We start from the raw sequence: 23,115 nt of genomic DNA on the forward strand, positions 1-23,115 counted from the left end.
GGCCGAAGAGGTCCGACCCGCCAAGGGTCCAAACGGACTCCACGAAGGAAAATGTCCAAGTCAGGTTGTAGAGACAACACATGCAGCAGTCAAGTTATAGAGGCAACACTTGTGACGGTCAAGTTGTAGAGGCACTTTGCCTCAGTGCCGCCATTCATAATATTGTCGATTCCGCCATCATCTAAAGTTGCTGAGGAAAAGAGAAAATTGACGTAACTAAGTTGCAGAGGTGACACTTGCAGTGCCCAAGTTGCAGAGGCACTTTGTTTCAGCACCACCATTTCAAGTATTGTCGGTACCGCTGCCATTCCAAGTATTGTCGGTGCCGTTGCCATCTAGAGCTGCTGGGGGGAGGAGAAAACCAAAGCAACTAAGTTGTAGAGGTAGTACTTGCAGCGCCCAAGTTGAGGAGGTATTTTGTCTGCACCACCATCTCTAATATTGTCGGTTCTGCCATTTGAACTTGCAGCGGGAAATGACCGCCGACGCAACTAACATACGAAAAGAACATCCCGCCAAGGTGATAGCAACCTTTGGGAGAAGCTTTCCCTCTGCAAGTAGAAGCTAATGCTTGGCGCTGATAGCAGGCCCCAAGGCATTACTAGCCTTGGGCTGATAGCAGGCCCCAAAATTCATTAACTTGGCGTTGATAGAAGGCCCCAAGACTTATTGGTTGGATTCGATAACAGGCCTAAAAACGATCCCGCTAACATGGGAGCATGGTAGCCCGAGTGTAAGGGACTCCCTTTTTATTACCCAGGTCATAGACCTGCCTTAGTTGCACAGGCAGGACTAAAGAAGCCCCCTTGGGCTTGGTGCTAAGGCACAACATGGTTGATAGCAGGCTTGGTTGTGGCCTTCGCCCAGAGAAGCTGGGGAGTTTATAGTTAGGTGGCTAAGGGTGGAGGTTTCACTAAGGTGAACACGAACATAGCCGATAGCAGGCTAATAGAGTCCTGAGAATGCATATACTGGCTAAATAGAACTAAGAAGACAAGTGGAGCAGCAAGGTTTACTGCTGCAAGTGCACTTGTTGAGGTTCGAGCTGAAAAGGCAAGTGCAGCGGCAAACACTCCCGTCGCAACTGCACTTGTTGAGGCTCAAAAGGGAGTTGCAGCGCTAAAAACTCTTGTCGCAACTACACTTGCTGAGGTTCAAAAAGATAGTTGTGGAGGCAAATAGATAGTACACAGTACATGTAGAGAGACATGTGGCACCTTCAGCCTGGTGGCTCAAGGCAGAATATTTTGTGTGATCGTTAGGGACACCTATCTTCTTTCTATTTGGCCACTTGGTGTCCTCTTGATACCAAGGAAAAGCTCATAAATAGGACCCATTTCCCAAGGTCCAAAGAGAGAAATTTTAGAGATTTGGGAGAGATGCTGCCCACATACATTTCTTTTTGAGCTACCTGTTTCACTCTCACCCAACTGCTTAGTCTCCAACTTCCCAGACAATTGTTGCTGCTCATTCTACAGTCATGCCACCATTGTTGGACCATTAGCATAGTTTTGCCTCTCTAATCATCTTCCTAACCTCGAACCCCACTACAAGAAATAATAGCATATTGGAAAAACAAAAAACGTTGAAATTCATCTTGTTCTTCTTACTGCTATGAAACAGGACACAGCAGCCATGATCACTGTCACTGCAAAAGAGTTCACATCGTCGAAAATGGCCAAAAAGCACATTTCTTCTTACTTACATCCTACATGTGTGTGGCTCACTTTCATGTGAAAATTTCTGTGCATACTGTGCACTGATTTTTGTGCATATAACATGGTTCTTTATAAAAACATATTTATAAATTATAATTATTTTAAATGTCACTTACATTTCATTAATTTTAAATTTACACTATATAATTTATTTCAAAATGAAATTCATCATAAAATTTTACAGTACATAGCAGGTTTCTTAACCTTATTAACCTTATTTCAACTTTTGTTCATTATTTTGCACGAAAAAGTGCCACAATGAAAGTGTTGCTTAATCAAATTATGGGTTTTGAAAATTTTAAATGAAAACATTTTTTTATCTTATTTTTTAAATTCATGTTGCTTGATAAAATCATGTTAAGTAAAAATCACATTTTCTACACTATTTTAATGAAGTCGTGGACACTTGCTTTAGACCATGCATTTTAGCATTCACGCAAGGATCCAATTTGTCTTTAGAAGTCTCAAATTTTTACTTTCTCTAATGTCAAATAGCTTAAGTGATTGTACTTTTAATGTTTTAGAGAAAGATTTGAGATTTGATTTTATAAAAAACTATTGAACGTTAATTCTTAAACAAATATTGAATGTAATAGTGATACAAAGGTTAATGAGTCTTTGTATAGAAGTTAGGAATGTGTTTTTTCTCCTCAAAGGGTGTGTTGCCTCTGGGCGTTACTATAATATCTAATTTTTGGTATAAAACTTATAATTTACCTAGCAATCCCACCCAATGTAAGAAGTGTCATTGCTTGGGAATACCACCATGTTATAGTATCACCATTATACTTCATTTATATTTATATTTTCAGTTGTATTAATTTAATTTACTCCTTGGCTAGTTTTATTGGAGTATATGAGTGATTGGATATTACATTATATAAAATTTATTTTGTCCAAGTATAAATTGTGTGTTAGTAGTTAGGAGTGTTGTCCCTCTCTTCAATGGTGTGTTGTAATATCTAATTTTTTGATATAAAATTTATGACTTATCTAGCAAAAATTAAAATAAATTAATTTGTTAATTTGTCAATATTCTACCCACAAAATAAAAATAAAATAAAATAAAAAATAATTAAAAACCAGTTTATTAAAAGATAAAGAAAAAAAATTAGTGATTATCAAATTTTTAACTTACGATAAATTAAATTAAACACCCATTAAGTATAGATTATTGTTGGGTATAATTTTATGGGACCCAATTGAACCCTTTTTTTTTTTTCTTTCTTTCTTTCTTTTTAACACAAGTGCGTTTCTGTTACAATTTCTTTGATTTATTATTTAGACCAAGTTTTTCAATTTGTATTTAATCATTTTTTATTGTAATTTAAAAAAAATCAAAATTTCATGTTAAAAAATTTAGCAAGAAAAAAATATAGAAAAAATTGCTAACATTATAAAAAATTATTATAGATTCATAAAAAAAATTATAATTTTAATTATTAATGTGTATAAAATTTAGGAAAAATTAGTTTAAGGTCCCTCACCCATTTTCGATAATGGAAGAGGTCCACAATATTTTTTTATGATATTTAAGGTCCCTTCCCATATATCATAGAGAAATTTAACTCTCTCAAAACAAACTCATTTTTCTCTTTCTCTCTACGTACTCTATTTCATCTCTCTCTCTCTCTCTCTCAAAATCCCAACCTCACTTTACTCCCTTCAATGGCCGCCGTCGTCACCTCCCCCTCTACCGCCGTAAGACTGCGTGTCCGCAATCGCAACCCCAATCGACAACTCAGACATGATCGTCACATCTTCTCGCGACAAATCCCTCATAGTCTGGCACCTCACCAAGGAAGAAAGAGTCTACAGCCTCCCTCGCCGCTGCCTCACCGGCCACTCTCACTTCGTCAAAGACGTCGTCCTCTCTTCCAATGGCCAGTTCGCTCTCTCTGGCAACTGGGATTAAACTGTTGTTTTCTTTAAGATTATGAATCCAAATGGACAGTGAGATCAACTTCAATACATGTGGGGGTTAAGATTTTTGGGCATAACAAAAATTAAGATGGATAAGAGCAAGATAGATTTGCAAAAGTTCCTGGTATGATTTAGTTTTTTTTTTTGTTTAATCTGTAAAAGTTTGATATATTTTGGTTTCAATTCTACTAAATATTGTATTGCAATGTGTGTGGGTGATTTTCTGACCACACTGCCCGCTTAGTAACCAGCTAGAAAGCACCGGCAGAATAGATGGCACATGGCTGACCTGCAACAGAAAGAGAAGATTCTGGTGGTGGTTTGTCCACCCGGGGGCACTCCGACGGCCAAGTCATTATATCTCTCAAAGATAAATCAAGTACTAAACTCACAAGCTTGAGTATCAAAAGCATACCTTAGACTTATGGGGGTGCCTTCTCTTTTATAGCCAACATAAACCTAGTCCTAATAGAAGCCTAACTTCTATAGACTCAGGATTACTGCTAATCTTGGACTCTCAGTAAGATTAGGATAAACTCTCTAAGAGTCTTATCTTAATACAAACTGAAGTCTTCTCTCATTCTAGGACTCTTGTCCCTCATCCAGGTTGAGTTCCCTTTTCATTCTAGGACTCTTGTCCCTTATCCACTTATCTCGAATTCCGATATCTTCGGAGATAACCTCGGCCTTGCCGAAATCACTTCGGCGTCATGACCAGAACACGTGGCACCTCGGCTGACACATCGGCGTCACCTTGCCACGTGTTGGTACTCAGAAAATATATCCCCACAACTGCCCCTTAGGTTCTACTACCTCGGCATTCTGAGGTGATAGAACCTACACTGTTCGTTCATCTATGCCCCTCTATTCGAGATCAAACTCGCCGACCTCAAAGTTCCCTGGACTTTACTGTCCACTTCTGTCAAGTATTAAGATTCATGCCTTCCAAGCTGTTTGAAATGGCACCTCCTAGCCGAGGTTCTGGTTCCATTAATTCGTAAACCCCAAGAGCTTTGCAAATGCTTTTACTCACACTCTCTCTGGTGAGTTCCCGATTTCCAGTCATCTATTTGACTCCGGCGATTTTCATATCAGCATTCATTTCACTTGGTAGGTTCATAAACTCTTTACTTGCTATTAAGCTCGATCTTTCATAACTCTTCTGAATCTGTTTACTTGCCATCTGTTGCCTTCTATTTTCGTCTCTCTTCAAGTTTTGAATTGTGTGAATGCCTGGCCCTGCTCTTGTCATATCCGCTTTCTGTTGCTAGCATCGTGTCTGGGTCATTGCTTTCTTGTTCTTCACATACTTACTTAGTGCCTGTGCACTTGGCTTTATTCTTGAATTTTGTCGTCTTCTTGACTATTTTTCTCTTTTTTCATTCAATCCTCTGGCTTTTTCTCTTTCTAGCTCTTTTGTTTAAATCCGTCATTGTTCCAAGCTTTCAAGCTTCTGCAACTATCTTCGTTCCTCTCCTCCGGTGACGCTTACGTCATTCTGTCATTGTCGTCAAACTTCGGCAATTCTCATTTTGGCTTCCCTCTTTCTAGTAAGCCACTGTTCCTCCTGGTTTTATTTCTTGTTGCTTTCCAAGAAGCTCTGCTTCATTATTAATCACCATTGTTGTTTTACCCGTTGTTTCCAAATCATCTTCTTGAACACACACTGTTCACACATCTGTTGATTTCTGCCACTGTTCTTGGCTTGACACACTTGTGCAATCTTTTTGTCTTGATTTCCTGATAGCTTCATCACCATTCTTGATTACAAATTACATTCTTGTTTCTGTTTTCTGTGTAGTCTTAGAACCACGTCCCTTCTTAAAGTTGTTGCTGAGATAATGGTAGAGAAGCTCTCCCAGCTGACAGCCAATGCTGAACCACCGTCAACCGTTGAAGTAGATTAGTCCGACGTTCTTACCCTAGTCCCTAGTTCTTAGGGTCTTCATCTTTGTACTTTTGTTTTCTCTGCATATGTAACCCTTTTTTTTGCTTTTGAAAAATGTCTGTTGTTGGCCGATGTTAACATTCCTTGCTCCTTGATTATCATTCCTTCTTTCACTGTATTTGATAGCCATGTCGGGTAATTAACTTCTTGAATGGCCCTGTTCTCCAGAAGTCTGTCTACTTCTTCCTCTACTGCTTCGACGTGCATCAGCGTCGGTCCTTTTGCTAGTTGGATTTACAGGTTTGGCCAACCTGCCGACGTTCAGTTGGTGGCAAGTGACCTCGGGGTCAATGCTAGGCATTTCGTAAGGTGTCCAAGCAAATACCTCAATGTTTGCTCTAAAAAAAAGCTTCCAAATCTCTTTCTTCTTCTTCAGCTAAGCCTGAGCCGAGAAGAAAAAAGCGTTCTTCATCTCCCTCCTAGACGAGGATTTTCAGTGCCTCTTCACTCCTCTCAGCTGGCTCCTTGCCGACATCATCTAGGACTTCTATGTCTTCGTTTTCAATCTCTGCCTTCTCTGGTTCTCGAATGCTGCAGGTGGATTTCGTTGCTGTCATGGAGCAATTCTCCGCCTGCAGTTGATTCCCTCTGACTTCTTCAATCCCATGTTCTATTGGGAACCACAGTAGTTGATGCAACGTTGAGGAAACTGCCCCCATTGCATGCAACCATGGCCTTCCCAAGATGATATTGTATGGCAAGGGCGTGTCAATCACCATGAATTCTGTCTTGATCTTCTTCTAACTGCTCTTGTATGATTCTATACTTAGAATATTTTGCATGTCTTATGTACTTTTCCTTCTTTGTGCAATCTTCTCGGGGTGACACACCTCGGTTATGCCACCTGACGTTTTTCTTCGGCAAGTACTTGTCCTGTAAATTGCTTACAAATTTCAACAAGGATAAACATATACTAGTTTAATCTCAACTTCGTAAACTTTTCTTAAGTTATAACAAGTGTTAAACAATATATATCGACTTAACTTCAACTTGTAAATTGCTACAAATTTCAACAAGTGAAGGTAAACAATGATCTCGGCTTAACTTCAACTTGTAAATTGCTACAAATTTCAACAAGTGAAGATAAACAATTATCTCGGCTTAACTTCAACTTGTAAATTGCTACAAATTTCAACAAGCGTTAAGCATTACTTCGGTTTAACTTCAACTTGTAAATTACTACAAATTTCAACAAGTGAAGATAAACAATTATCTCGGCTTAACTTCAACTTGTAAATTGCTACAAATTTCAACAAGCGTTAAACACATTCTTCTTCTCTCTGCCCCCCCAGTGTGAACTTAAAATCCACTTGGGTTCTCATCATACATGTAGCTTCAACCTTGTTGCCGAGGTTTAATTCAAGCCGAGGTTGTCGGCCTTGGTTTCTCTATTGATCTTACTTGGCTCCAACCTGAGTTTGATTTTTCGGCCTCGCATCGGCGAGCCGTTTCTCTTTTCTTGTTCCGACGCCTTTGTTCCCGGCATGTCCTCCTCGGTCCTAGTATACTTCTCAATTCTGGCAAACTTTAGTCTGATCTTGTGTGTTTCCTTTTTATCTTCTGGGATCTGAGATCTACTCATTGTGCTCTTCTATTCTCGAACTCAGGTCCCGAGATCTTATCTTCTGGAATCTTGGATCTGCTCACTCAGGTTGAGCTCTTCTTTTCTTGGACCTACTCATCTAGACCGAGATCATGTCTTCTGGGATCTGGGATCCGGGATTTGCTCACTCAGGTTGAGCTCTTCTATACTTGAATGTTTTCTCCTTGGGAGCGATCAAGCCCCCTTGTCTTTGCATCCCTTCTAGAAGGGTCTTCGTTCCTCCACAGGTATCTATCCTTCCATACCTGGAGGTCATCTTCGTTGTAGTATCCGCTTCGATCTGTTGTCTTTGGTGCATTACCTTCCTGGCCGGTGTCTTTCACTCCGTGACTCTGGTCACAAGTTTCTGTGTTGCGGTTGTCCCTTTCAATGTTGAGGTTGATAGGTCTCTCATTCCCAGCAGGAGCGTTGTCTCCAGTCTGATCATTTTGTCCGTCATTGGCCATCTATTCTTCTTTCTTTCATTGGCCATCTATTCTTCTTTCTTTCCCACAGACGGCGCCAAATTGGGTGGATGATTTTCTGACCACACTGCCCGCTTAGTAACCAGCTGGAAAGCACCGGTAAAATAGATGGCACCTGGCTGACCTGCAACAGAAAGAGAAGATTTTGGCGGTGGTTCGTCCACTCGGGGGCACTCCGACGATCAAGTCAGTATATCTCTCAAAGATAAATCAAGTGCTAAACTCACAAGCTTGAGTATCAAAAGCATACCTTAGACCCATGGGGGTGCCTTCTCTTTTATAGCCAACATAAACCTAGTCCCAATAGAAGCCTAACTTCTATGGACTCAGGATTACTGCTAATCTTGGACTCCCAATAAGATTAGGATAAACTCTCTAAGAGTCTTATCTTAATACAAACTAAAGTCTTCTCTTATTCTAGGACTCTTGTCCCTCATCCAGGTTAAGTTCCCTTTTCATTCTAGGACTCTTGTCCCTTATCCACTTATCTCGGATTCCGATATCTTCAGAGATAACCTCGGCCTTGCCGAGATCACTTCGGCGTCATGACCAGGACACGTGGCACCTCGGTTGACACGTCGGTGTCACCTTGCCACGTGTTGGTACTCAGAAAATATATCCCCACACAATGAATAAATTTAGCTACATGGCCTATCAACTGAAATTGATCTCTTGCTAGCTCGTGAATAAGGCACTACTTACAAAACAAGATTTGAGTATTATTGTAAATGTAAATTTCCTTTATTTATTTCTAAACTACCAATTCTTAATTGAAATTACTCCAGCTAAGGAAATAAACTAGACCAATCTTAAACATTAATTTAAAATTGGAAGATCAAGGATGCTTTTACTTCAAGTTTTGCTCGTTTCCTAGGCAAAAAATAAGTTGTAAACAATGAAAAAAAGGCATCTAGGGATGATCAAACATGAAATTAATGAGAGAGAGAGAGAGTTTAAACTCATTTCCTAGTTCCTAGGTTAACTGCTGAATTAATTGATCAAAAATCCAAATGAAAATGATCTGAGAGGAAGAAGAAGCATAAGGCACAGAAAAACCTATCTTAGGAATGCAAAAACAAAGCAACTCCAAGTCCTCAAAATGCATTACAGGAGGCTCTGTTCTTGCACTGTTATGTCATTTTCTCTTTATCACCCTCCTGACAATCATAATCTTCAACTAGAGAAATATTGAGGTTTATGATTTTCAACCAGAGAAAGATTTTGAGGGGGAATTTCTCTGGGTTGGAGAAGGGGAATTTCTCTGGGTTGAAGGGAATTTCCTCTGGGTTTCTATGAATTTCTCTAGGTTGGAGGGAATTTTCTTTGGGTTTTTGTGAATTTTTGTGAATTTCTCTGGGCTGGAAGAGAATTTTCTCTAGATTTTTGTGAATTTCTCTGAGTTGGAAGGGAATTTTCTTTGGATTTTTGTGAATTTCTCTAGGTTGGAAGGGAATTTTCTATGGATTTTTGTGAATTTCTCTAGGTTGAAGTAAATTTCTTTGGACTAAGAGAATTTCTCTGGGTTAAGATTTTCTCTCTCCTCTGTCTTCTTGCACCAAACAACTCCTCTCTATGTCTTCTCCATCCGCAGCAATGTTCAAAACTTCGTTGGCGTTGACTACGACGGAGGAATTCGCACTAGCAAGATTTATAAAGCTTTGCCAATGGAGAGCGTCGATTTATATGAAGATCCCTGATAGTGCTTTATATAACAAGATTTATATGAAGCAGAACACTAGTCCTCATTGTTGTTCCTCCGATCACTAGTCCTCCGATGAAGATTCCTCCGTCGACAAATATCACTACCCTCAAAGGACTAATATCAAGAAGCAGAGCACTATCCAGAGAAATTCTGTGAATCGAATTTTCTTTAGATCGATGTTTAGCGACCTTAGACATTATGAAAATATTGAGTGTCCTTTATGTTATAAAAGCTTAATACTAGGGAACTTATAAAAAAATCCCCTAAAATTTATCACTTATCTGTAATAATTTTTTTTAAAAAAATTACACTGCCACGTGCGGCAACATAATTAAGACACAAAGAATGACTCACTTAGTATTAGTTGCAATCCCTCATTGGTTGAAAATACCATATAAGTCAACAATTTGTCAAATTAGACAAAAATTAGTCACGTAATTAAATTTAAAATTTTAAAGACCAAAGTAAAATTTAAATAAAAATTAGAGTAAAAAGTGTGATTCAAATTGAAGGCAAAGTAGTTAATGTATTAGTTAATGGGTCACATGAAAATTAAGTAACAGTGTTTGCCTAAATTTCAACATTGATATTTTACTACTTAATTTTAATTTATTAAACAATAAATAAGTACAATTTAGAACTCTTTTTTTTGGGGGGGGAGGGGGGGGAGGGAGGGTCTAGTTAGCACTCTTACACTTTTACTAAAATCTTAGTGTAGTCTTTACAGTTTTACAAAAATCTCACTTTAATCTCTCAACTTTTAATTTATATAAGCCTTATTTATAATAAATAAAAAGAAGAGTGAGATTGCAGCTTGAATAAACTATAGTGGATTGACTAGAACAATTGAAAAAAAGAAAAAAGAAAAAGAACCAAAGTGAGATTTTGATAAAAGTACAAGTCTGATAAATATAATTAAAAGTTAGTTTTTTGATAAATAAGTTAAAAGTTATTTTTATTTTTATTTTTTTGAAAAAAACGTGTAAAAAAATAGAGGGGTGATGTGACTCAAAAGAGTTTAAAAGCCAAAAAAATATTTTTAACCTTTTTGCCAAAAGTGGCCGACAAACCAATCCCTTTCCAATAGTTGGGGAAAAAAAAAACTTCACAAAATAATTCAAACGACCAAAAAATTTAAACTAACATTTTTTTACAGGGAGAGACATATATACAATCATAAGACTATTAAAAAACTCAAATGGGCATAAACTTGAAGCTGCTTCGAAAATATGTTCATGCCGTGTAAAACATGTCCCTAATCTCTGAAGTCATCAGTCTTCCTCTCTTACACATGAAAACATCACATAATGCAATGTAAATAAATGAATGGTTTAACCAACATGACTATTCATTTTCTCCTTAATTTTTCACCACAACCAAACAAAGGCAAGAAATTAGCCTCTCTCATTTTTTTAGCAAATAAAATTCTCATTTTACTTTTAATTTCTCTCACTTTCCCTTTCCTTTTACTTTCGCTTAAAAATCTAGGGTAGAATATAAGCAAGGCATTTGGTTTTGAGAAACTAAACTACCTAATTGGTTGGTGGTTTAGCATTACTAATTGGAAAATACCGTTTAAAACACAAAATAAATACCTGTTCTAGGATGCACTGTTTTTTGATGAATTGAGTCCTTGCCTTGCTTACTAGAGAATTAGGTGACTTCTCAAACCTCTGTTGTACCTGACTGCACATGCTCTTTCTTATGTGGGGTGAGAAGTATTTAACTTTAATCTGTAGAACCAAATGTGTGTTATACATTATTGAATCTAAAAAAGAAAGACAATCAAAACACAAAAAGAGTAATAAGTGTATGCATAATACAAAAAGAAATTCAACAAAGTGTATCAAAATGATATTAAAAAGCAATGAAGTATCAAGATTAAAAATAGTTCTTTAAAACCAAAGAATTTGGACTGAAAGTTTAACCCCTTTTGGATTGAAAGTTTAAACCCCCCTCCCCCCTTTTTTCCTTCAAGGACACAAAGTTTGGGACAATTTTTTTTTTTTTTTTTTTATTTTGAACAGAAAGTTATGGACAATTTGACTTGAAGAACTTTGTAACTGAGAGGGTAATTTTTGATAAAAATTGGGCCGAGCTATGTGGTGGGCTTCGTGGCCCAAAGCACCAAGGACTTGGTAAAAAGGCCGCAAGGTTATTCCGGCCCAGGAGAGATAAAAGTTACTCCGGCCCAAGCTGTTAAAGTTACTCCGGTTCAAGAACGATAGATTTACTCCGGTTCTGAGGAGATGTTGGCTTACTACGGTCAAAAGAGATTAAGTTACTTCGGCTAAGGAATTGTAAAGCTGCTTCGGTTTGGACAACTTGAGTTAGTATGGTCCCAAAAAGATAGTCCGGTCAAGATGAATTCGGGGTAGGTCGGTCGGAATGTAGCTACTCGGTAGATCGGTCCAAGCACACCACGGTTCGTGTATGAGAGAACCGAGATATGGTGTAGCATGAAGAAGAACCAAGCTACTGTTAGTACGGCCCACTTTGTGGCTCGGCATAGCCAATGTTACTTCGGTCAAATAGTAATTCGGCCATGGAGAAAACCATCCCACTTGGTTTAAGCAGTGGGGGAGGGTGTAAAAGGATAAGCATTATCCTTAGGAGAATGAATCCTAGGAGGACTCTGCATGAAGAAATACAAGTCCTACTAGGATTGTGCCACGGGAAACTTATAAAAGCCCACAAGCACCACCTTGGAGGAGGTAATTTGAACACAATCTTTCTGAGAACTTAGAGCTTTGTCTATTTGTCAAGTTTTCTGACTTAGGCATCGGAGAGGTTTCCGGCACACACCCGCCGGCTAGCTCACGTTTGTGTTTTCAGGTGACAAAGCGACGTCGTACGGAGGAGCGTGGATTTGGTCAACAGGATTATACGAGGAGAATTATTTCCTCCCCGTACAATTGGCGCCGTCTGTGGGAAGAACAGACAAGAACAAAAAACCTCTTGACTAAGCTTCTCCTTTTTCTCAAATCAATGGCACACATTGAAGAACTACCGCAGTCCGCCGTCGACGGGCTAACTCCTGACGGGGGCGCAAGGCGAGAAGGATTACCCTCTGTCCCTCCTATGGCAGATCTGGAGCCCCAACAACATAACTCCAGGAGGAGTGGCAGGGGAAGGCGGAATAGCAGCCCTCGTCACTCTCAAAGTCCTGATAGGCAAAGGAGGAGGATTGATCCTCAAGCCCTGGAAGATCGCGTGAAGGAACAAGATGAACTAATTCGAAAGATGGCGGCGGACATGGAAGCATTAAAACGCCAGATGAAGACTAAAGAGGTGGCGACAGGAGAGGGGCGCAAGCACAAGACGCCCCCTCGCCACTCAGAGAATCGTAGTAGGAATACTACACCCTCCCAAGGAGAGAGCAGAAGCCTCAGGACAGGCGACACTCATTCCTTATCTTCAAGGACTCGTCACTCCAGGTCTGAGAGGACGAGATCCGAAAGATCATACACTGAAGGAAGCACGTATTGGCCTTCACATTCACACCAAACCAGATCTAGACAAACGGAGCTGCCCAGGTCATCCGACTTACGAACCGTGCTCGAAGAAAAAGCACGATGCAAGGAGGATGCCAGGGCAAGGGATCCACACCGAGTTTCGGCCTTACAACGGTTGGCTCCTCGGATGCATGGAAGCGTCGAGGTTGGAATGCCAATACCGCGACCGGCCTACGAACCAACGGACAAGGCATTGGCAAGACTACAGACTTCGCCGTTTGTTCCAGCAATCGAAAACGCGCCCCTACCATCAGGCTTCCTTCAGCCGAAATTCACTACGTATGAAGGGAAGACGGACCCGTATTCACACCTGAGCCACTTTCGCCAAGTCATGGCTGTGTACAGGCGAAACGAGGCTTTAATGTGCATACTCTTCCCATCAAGCCTTGGCGACCTCGGCTTGACTTGGTTCGAGAAGCTCCCAGAGGGCAGCATAGCCTCCTGGGCCCAATTGGCAGAAGCGTTCGTAACAAGGTTTCGAACAAACACTAAAACGCCGGTGGAGATAGACCAGTTACTCTCCATCGACATGGGTGAAAAAGAGACCCTCAGATCTTACAACAGTCGCTACTGGGAGACATTCAACCAGATTGGAGACTGCCCCACCAATCTAGCCATTGCACAATATAAAAGAGGCCTACCAGTAGGGAACAGACTAAGGGATTCGATTACCATGACGCCACCCCTCACCATGGAGGCCCTGATGGAAAGAGTGCATCAGCACATCAGGGTAGAAGAGGATGGCGCACGTGCAAAAGCAAAATCTAGTGCAACCACACTACCAGAAAAGAAGACCTCAGCAAAGGTCAATACAGTAGATCGGCAGAATAAAAACGGGCGTGGCAGACGAGATAACGGAGAAGACCCAGACAAAAGATGGTTGAGAATCCGCACTGCCATAACAACGGTGTTCAAAAAACCAATATATCGGATTCTGAGCGAAATAAAAGACGAGCCTTTTGTCAAGTGGCCAACCAAGCTAGGAGAAGCTCAGAAAAATTACGACGACAGATCACGGTGCACCTTCCACAAAGAAAAGGGGCACCGAACTGAGAATTGCACGCCACTGAGACAGCACTTGGAAGAATTGGTGGCAGCAGGCCACTTGGACAAATACATTGAAGGAGGGACGCAACCAGCCCCCCAAGATCATCCCAACAGAATGCCAATCGACGCCCCACCACAAGGCATCATCAATGTAATACATGGAGTCTTTGAACCTGAGCGTGTATGTGAGCTCAGGGGATCAATCAAGAAGGCTGAGCACTTTAGGGAAGTGTTAAGTGCCCAACCTGCCATCAAGAAGGGGAAGACAGAGGCAACGAATGTCATGTCCTTTTCGGATAAGGACTTGGATCGAATATACTGTCCTCACAATGATGCGCTGGTCTTCACTCTCCGAGTCAAGGATTTTGACGTCAAGCGGATTCTGATTGACCAGGGTAGTTCATGTGAGATCATGTACTACGACACATTCAAGCAACTGAAGCTGCAAGACAAAGACTTGGCGCCTGCAGTTTCTCCCCTGATTGGATTCAACTCCATGCCAGAATGGCCTGTCGGCAAAATAATCCTTCCAGTCAGAGCAGGGACTGTAACAAAACAAGTGGAGTTCTGGGTATTGAAGGTCCCCTCCACATACAACATCATCTTGGGAAGAACGTGGCTGCATGCCATGCGTTCGGTAGCATCATCTTACCATCAGGTAATGCGGTTCCCCAACGACACCGGCATAATTGAAGAAGTCTATGGCGACCAAATCATGTCAAAACAATGCTTCGCCACAGCGAATGGAAGCCGAGCTGCCAAAGGATACGTTCATTCGGTGGAAGAACCAGAAAGTAATGAACTATTCGCAGACGTCGGCAAAGAGGCCGATCAGAAAGCAGTGGAGGATTTGGTAGAGGTAAAAATAGATGAGAAGAACCCGGATAAGTTCTTCTTGCTTGGCTCATCGTTGTCCAGCACTGAGAGATTAGAGGTCTTGGAATTCTTGACCTCTAATATCGAAGTGTTTGCCTGGACACCCTACGACATGCCAGGAATTGACCCAAACTTCATCAGTCACCAACTCAATGTCCACCCATCCGCCAGACCAGTCATTCAACGCACACGCAGGTCGGCACTCCACCACGCCGAAATAGTGGCAGAAGAGGTAAGCAACCTGCTGGAGGCAGGAGCAATAAGAGAAATGCACTACCCAAGATGGATCTCCAACACAGTTGTAGTGCCAAAAAAGAATGATAAATGGCGTGTCTGCGTCGACTACAAAACAGTCAACAAGGCGTGCCCAAAAGATAGCTTTCCTCTACCAAGGATAGATCAACTGGTGGACCTAACGGCAGGGCATAACCGACTTAGCTTCCTGGATGCATACAGAGGCTACCACCAGATCGCCATGCATGAACCAGACCAGGAGGTCACATCCTTCACAACACCAAGGGGGTTATATTGCTACAAGGTCATGCCGTTCGGCCTAAAGAACGCAGGGGCGACATTCCAAAGAATGGTCACTAAGATGTTTGAACCATTGTTAGGCAGAACAATGGAGGCTTACATCGACGACATGGTGGTCAAAAGCAAGGATGAGAATGACCATCTTAAAGATCTAGGCGAGATGTTCCAGATCCTGAAGAAACACAAGTTGCGCCTTAATGCGTCCAAATGCGCATTCGGAGTTGGATCTGGCAAATTCTTGGGCTTCCTGGTGACCAACCGAGGTATAGAAGCAGACCCCTCTCAGATTAAAGCAATCCAGGAGTTGGAGAGACCAAACTCAGTCAAAGAAGTACAGCATCTCACTGGCATAGCGGCTGCACTCAACCGGTTTATAAGCAGGTCATCAGACAGACTACGACCGTTCTTCCAAGCTTTAAAGGCCAAGTTTGAGTGGGATGAAGAATGCGACCGAGCTCTGGAAAGCTTGAAGGAGTACATGTCTTCCCCACCACTACTTGTTACTCCAGTACCTGGTGAAGAACTCTTTTTGTACCTGGCAGTCTCTCAGCACGCAGTCAGCGCAGTGTTGGTTCGTACAGAAGGAATACAACACTTGCCCATCTTTTATGTCAGCAAGACATTGTTGGGAGCCGAAACAAGGTACTTGCCCTTGGAGAAACTAGCATTAGCATTAATGATGGCATCCAGAAAATTGGCGCACTACTTTCACGCCCACACCATAGTCGTCCTCACAGCCTTTCCACTAAAGGCTCTGTTTGAAAGGGCGAACTTTAGTGGGCGAATTTTGAAGTGGGCAGTAGAGTTGGGACAATTCGACATCAAGTTCCAACCCAAGACCGCAATAAAAGCCCAATCCTTGGCAGACTTCGTCGCAGAGTTTACTCCTGGAAGTCATCATATCTGCCCAGTCGACCTAACTGACACAACCGAACTAGGGATGGAAGTTGACGCCGGAATAGCGCAACCCCTAGAAGAAGGTAGTCAATCAAGCACCAAGGCAGACCACACTAAGGACAACAAGGAAGAGACAAACAAAGGCTCACCAACAGTTCAAACAGAGGACGAAGGGCAGACAGCCAACATGGACCTTGAAGAAAACACCATTCTTGACCTCATGACATCATCTGATCCTTCCACTTGCTGGAAACTATTCGTTGGAGAGATGTGGAAGCTCTTTGTGGATGGAGCATCCAACCGACATGGTGCAGGGCTTGGCATAGTCCTCATCTCTCCAGGCGGCTTGGTTATAGAGCAAGCAATCAACCTTGGCTTCCCAGCATCCAACAATGAAGCGGAGTATGAGGCGCTTCTCGCAGGACTCAAGTCAGCACACTTCATGAAAGCAACCGAGCTAATGGTATACAGTGACTCTCTGCTGGTGGTAAACCAAATTTCTGGCGAATACGAAGCAAAGGATGACAGAATGGCCAAGTACCAAGAGTTAGTCAGAACAGAGATCAAGAAGTTTGATGTGGTAAGGATAGAACAAATTGGCAGGGAGGAAAACTGCCGAGCGGACGAACTAGCAGGCCTTGCTTCAATGGCAGATACATCAATCCCTCATCCATTACTCATCGACTTCTTACCAAGACCAAGCATAGAAGACCCCGAAGCAGAAGAAGTATGTTGCACAGAATTAGGCCCTTCCTGGATGGATCCCATCATCCTGTTCCTGAAAGACGGCATCCTACCAGAAGAGAAAAAAGAAGCCAACAAAATAAGGGCAAAGTCGCAGCGATTTTGGCTATCTCCATCTTTGGCATTATACAAGAAGTCATTCTCTGGGCCTTACCTCAAGTGCGTTCATCCCAGCAAAGTAGAAGCATTCTTGTTCGAAATACACGAAGGGGTGTGTGGAAGTCATCAAGGGGGAAGGTCGCTCGCTTACAGGGCTATTTCGCAAGGATATTGGTGGCCATATATGCAAGCAGACTCAGAGAAATATGTGAAGAAGTGTGAGAAATGCCAAAAATTCGCACACCAAATACATCAACCAGCAAGAGAACTCCTACCATTAACTAGCCCATGGCCTTTCGCAATGTGGGGCTTGGACATAGTAGGACCACTTCCAACAGCGCCCGGGGGCAGAAAATTCTTTCTCGCAGCAATAGACTACTTCACAAAGTGAGTGGAAGCAGAAGCATTGGCGTCAATCAAAGAAAAAGATGTGAAGAAGTTTGTTTGGCAGAATATTATCACTCGGTTTGGCATACCAAAAGCACTGATCTCAGACAATGGAACTCAGTTCGACGGCAGAATCTTTAGAAGCTTTTGTGAAGAATACAAGATAGAGTTCTACAATTCCACACCGGCATATCCTCAAGCAAATGGGCAGGCTGAAGCATCAAATAAAGTCGTCTTGGATGGACTAAAGAAAAGGCTAGAGAAAGCAAAAGGCAAATGGGCAGATAAACTTCCTCACGTCTTATGGGCTTACCGCACCACGCCTCGGCGATCAACTGGAGAAAAACCATTCTCCTTAGCCTATGGAATGGAAGCAGTGATCCCACTAGAAGTTGGCCTCCCTACAATTCGAAGCGAAAATTTTGATCCAGGCTTAAATGGAGAAGCCATAGCCTTAGAACTCGACCTTGCAGAAGAAAGAAGAGAAAGAGCACTAGTCCACATCGCCTCATACCAACGAGAGTTAATCAGAAAATACAGCAAAAAGGTGCATCCAAGACAATTCAAGATCGGGGATTGGGTACTGCGCAAAGTAATGGGAAACACCTTAATCCCAGGAGATGGCAAGTTAGGCCCAAATTGGGAAGGTCCTTACAAGGTGGTCGGGTTAGCAGGCAAAGGGGCATACCACCTAGAAAACAAGGATGGCAAAGCAATCCCTAGGCCATGGAACACGGCCAATCTCAAGTTATTTTACTTTTAGCCTTTCTTCTTCAAACATGTGTAATTTCTTTTTCCTTCAATAAAACGAGCAATTCTTTTTCAGCACAAGTTATTTTTTGTAAAAGTTAGCTTTAGTAAAGAATAAGCACATTACAAGCATTTTACTCTAAGTTAGCTGGAAAAACTAACTTAGGGGTTGGCTGGAATAAACCGACACCTGTTACTCTTCAGCCGAAGTAAGGGTAAGGCTGAAGAGTGGTTGGCTGGAATAAACCAACACTCGTTACTCTTCAGCCGAAGTAAGTGCAAGGCTGAAGAGTGGTTGGCTGGAATAAACCAACACTTGTTACTCTTCAGCCGAAGTAAGTGCAAGGCTGAAGAGTGGTTGGCTGGAATAAACCAACACTTGTTACTCTTCAGCCGAAGTAAGTGCAAGGCTGAAGAGTGGTTGGCTGGAATAAACCAACACTTGTTACTCTTCAGCCGAAGTAAGTGCAAGGCTGAAGAGTGGTTGGCTGGAATAAACCAACACTTGTTACTCTTCAGCCGAAGTAAGTGCAAGGCTTAAGAGTGGTTGGCTGCAATAAACCAACACTTGTCACTCTTCAGCCGAAGTAAGTGCAAGGCTGAAGAGTGGTTGGCCGCAATAAACCAACACTTGTTACTCTTCAGCCGAAGTAAGTGCAAGGCTGAAGAGTGGTTGGCTGGAATAAACCAACACTTGTTACTCTTCAGCCGAAGTAAGTGCAAGGCTGAAGAGTGGTTGACTGGAATAAACCAACACTTGTTACTCTTCAGCCGAAGTAAGTGCAAGGCTGAAGAGTGGTTGGCTGCAATAAACCAACACTTGTTACTCGTCAGCCGAAGTAAGTGCAAGGCTGAAGAGTGGTTGGCTGCAATAAACCAACACTTGTTACTCTTCAGCCGAAGTAAGTGCAAGGCTGAAGAGTGGTTGGCTGCAATAAACCAACACTTGTTACTCTTCAGCCGAAGTAAGTGCAAGGCTGAAGAGTGGTTGGCTGGAATAAACCAACACTTGTTACTCTTCAGCCGAAGTAAGTGCAAGGCTAAAGAGTGGTTGGCTGCAATAAACCAACACTTGTCACTCTTCAGCCGAAGTAAGTGCAAGGCTGAAGAGTGGTTGGCTGCAATAAACCAACACTTGTTACTCTTCAGCCGAAGTAAATGCAAGGCTGAAGAGTGGTTGGCTAGAATAAACCAACTCTTGTTACCCTTCAGCCTAGGTAAGGGTATGGCTAAAACTGGATTGGCTAGAATAAACCAACACTTGTTACTCTTCAGCCGAAGTGATTATATCGGCTAAGGAGTGGTTGGCTAGTAAGCATATTTTAACCAGCCAAAACCGAAAATAACAGTTGGAGTAATAGAAGACATTACAAAGCACAGGTATACATATCACAACCGGAATAAGAGCGAAGTAAAATTTTCATTCAAAAGAAAAGTCAATACAAAGGGGCATAGTTCGGTTACAAAGGAAAAGAAAAAAAAAGTACAAAATCAGGAAAAAAGTTCATCAATTTCAGCATCAAAAGCCGCATCATCACCAACTCGAAGACCGGTTTCAAGAGGAAGCTCACTCTCGGCTGCCAGGATTCCTTCGGTTGGAACCACGTTTTCATTCGGCTGCTCGATAGGAAGGTCCTCTACCACGGGTTCCAACCGAAGTGATGGGTCGGCACCAACAACCGGAATGTCTTCAGGAGCAGAGGAGTCATCAGTGTCTGAGTCCTCCAGAAACTCTTGTTGCAAGGCGTCTGCATACGCCGCAAGGGACTTCGGTATAAAGTAAGCTGGAGGGTCGAAGACCTCGGTCTGTGTATCATGACCGAGCTTCTCCACAGCCGCCCTCCAGCCACACTTGAAGAAAAGCTCCTTGGCGGCGTCGCATTGTTTGACATAGGCCTCCTCTGCCTCCTTGTAACCTCGCTTGTACCCCTCCTTTTCGGCCACCTCCATGTTCTTTTTTAGTTCGCTTATTTCGGTGTCTTTTCTCTTCTCAAGCTTCAACAACTCCCGCAGATACTTGTCCTTCATAACGATGGCGGCTTTCTGCTTCTCCGCTTCAGCCGAGTTAACCAGATCGGCAAGCCGGCCGTTCTCAGCTTGCATCTCGGCCATTTTCTTTTCCGCTTCTTCTAGTTCGGCCGCCTTTGCCTCGGCTTCCGCCATTGCTTGCCTTGTAGTTTTTCTTAGTTCTTGGACTTTCTTGTATGTAATATTATTCTTTTGTAAGGCCTGGCAAAAACAAAGGTTTCTTTTCAGCCGAAGTAAAAGTTGGAAAATTTAGGCAGAAAAAACAAACAAAGCTACTTACCAAGATCATGGACTTGGAAGCAGACCGAATTGACTTCATTTCGGTGTTCAGTTGCTTCAAGTGGTGCTCCATGTCCTTGGGGAGGCACACACTTTTGGCCAGGTTAAAGGCCAATTGGTGGTCTTTTTCAGCCACGACCGAGTCAGTAGCTTTGATGTCTCGGTCGTTGAAGGTCAGCGGCGGAGCCCACTTCGGAGATTCAGCTCGGTCAGTTTGCTCCGGTTGAGGGGAAGGTTGAGGACTCTGGGGGATGGATTCAACCTCATCGACAAGTTGCTGTTCGGTCGATGTAGATCAGGCGCGTTTGAAAGGGCGAGATGAAGAAGGCTGCTGAGAAGGGAGGGCCACAACGGCAGGCTGCGCCTCGATGGATGGCTGTACTTCGGCTCTGGTTGTTGCAGTTAGAAGGGCCCTGACTCTGCTCTTCTTTGCCATTTCTTCCTCAGCAGTTAATGGAACAAGTCTTATTTCGGGCAAAGTTGGGTCCGGTTCTGGTGCTTCCTCAAGTAGGAAATCGGTTACTCTTGCTTTTCGGCGACTGCTATATCGGTAGGTCGGTTCAAAATTTAGAAGCTTGGCCCAGCCTCTTTCTTTAATCCGTAGTGCGGCTCGCAAAACCGCAAGGTTGGGATAGCTATACAGGGAACGGAGGTGGGCGAAATCTGCAAAAAAGAAAAGTGTTAGTTCGGTCAATAGACTAAAAAAACCGAGATAACATACAAGGAACAAGACCGAAGTTAAATTACCAGGCTCTCCCATTTTCCAATTTATAGGTCGGCCAGGAATTTGGGCTTGAAAATCCTCAAAGTTCCCAGAGACCCAGAAGAAATCATCATCATTAAGATCTTTGTTCGGTGTGTGTTTAACTATCTTCTCTCGGCGACGGCGGATCCTAAGGTAATAGACCCACCCAGCATCTTTCGAGCCGATGGAATATTGATGGAATATTTCGGCAAGGCCAAGGTTTAATCCGGTTTGGTGGTTTAGTGCGGCTATTCCCATAATAATACGGTATGTATTGGTGGACAGTTGGGTGGGGCACAACCTAGTTTGCCTAAGGAACTCACAGATCAATGGTTGGACAGGAAACCGTAGTCCGGTTTCTATTATGGATTGTAGGGTAAAGGGGACAAAACCTTCGTTGTCCCATGGAATAACGTTCTTTTTTGCCAAAGTCAAATGGACGTCATCCGGTATGTTATAGTCCTTCCTGAATTCGGCCATCCCACCAGGGGTCTCAACTACATACCTATACTTACCCATTTGTTGGATAATTTACGGATAAGTTATTTCGGTGCAAAAATCGTGCTCAGTAGCTCGGTTGAGCGCACGCAGGGGTGCCTGGGTAACCTAAGTCTGCAAAGTAAAAAACAGAGGGGGTTAAAGCACTGATCAATGGACCGTGCTACAATTTAAAAGCAAGGTATAAGAGCCCTACTTCGGCCTCAAATAAACTGGTTCTATCTCGGTTCATCAAAAGGTTTGGTAGCTCGGTTTGAGCAGTTTGCTCGATAGACCGGTTTAACGTCTAGGGGCAGCTTTCTGAGTTCGGTCTAAAAAACTAAGAAAGCTGGTTTAGCCCCAAGGCCTAAATCGGTTGCAATATGAATAAAGTTACTTCGGTTAAGCCTCTAGGGGCGGCTTTCTGAGTTCGGTTTAGGAACCAAGAAAGCCGACTTGGCCCCAAAAGCTTAGTTCGGTTGACCACCGAGGTTCCTAGTTTGCTATATTCAAAACTTGGTGATCTTATTTCGGCTAAAGCGAGTTAGGCTCTGGTAACCCCTTTGAAACTTTCAAGTTCTAGTTCGGTTATTGACTACAGAGATCTACCTATTTGGGGGCAAGCAGGATCCTAGTTCGGTTGCTATGTGATTTTGAATCTAAGACTGATTTTCTACATAATAGTTCATACACACATGGAGTTCTACTGGTTTTTTCATAAAAGTACAAAAGCAAAGCAACAAATGGAGAAAAGTGTTTTCAAAAAAGCATACAAAACAGAAACAGATGATAACACAGGCAAAAGAGCAAGAAGGATAAGCTTGCTTACCCGAGTAAGAGAGAAGCTAAGAGATGGAGGCAATGGCAGCAATAGAGGCACGAACACAGCAAGCTCGAAGCTCAAAGGCTCAGGAAACAGGGGAGAAGAGAAAGTGAAGAATGGAAGGTGAAGTGATTCAAGAAAAAGAAAGGTTGTTTTGTGAAAGAGGGGAGAGAAAAAGGCGGCAAAAAGAGGCGGGAACTGTACAAAATTTCTGCAGGACGGCGTAACAGTTGGCCACGGCTTATCAGAGCCTGCCACATGTCACTGGAATGGGAAGCGTTACAGACGCTATGATTGAAGAGACGTTTTTTACCGGACAAAACGGAGCCCGGAGTAAAATTCAGCTCGGCTTAAAAGTTCGAGAGTTTTCAGCTCGGCTGGAGAGGCTAAAGTATTTTTAGCTCGGCTGGAAAAGCTTAAAACGGCGCCAGCTCGGCTGATGGACTGGTAATCCCAATCATGCTATGCAGATGGAATTAAAGGGCAATTGAGAGGGTAATTTTTGGTAAAAATTGGGCCGAGCTATGTGGTGGGCTTCGTGGCCCAAAGCACCAAG

The sequence above is a fragment of the Camellia sinensis genome, chromosome 2 (assembly GCF_055761805.1).
Source record: "Camellia sinensis isolate YWXY chromosome 2, ASM5576180v1, whole genome shotgun sequence".
In the NCBI taxonomy this organism is placed as follows: domain Eukaryota; kingdom Viridiplantae; phylum Streptophyta; class Magnoliopsida; order Ericales; family Theaceae; genus Camellia; species Camellia sinensis.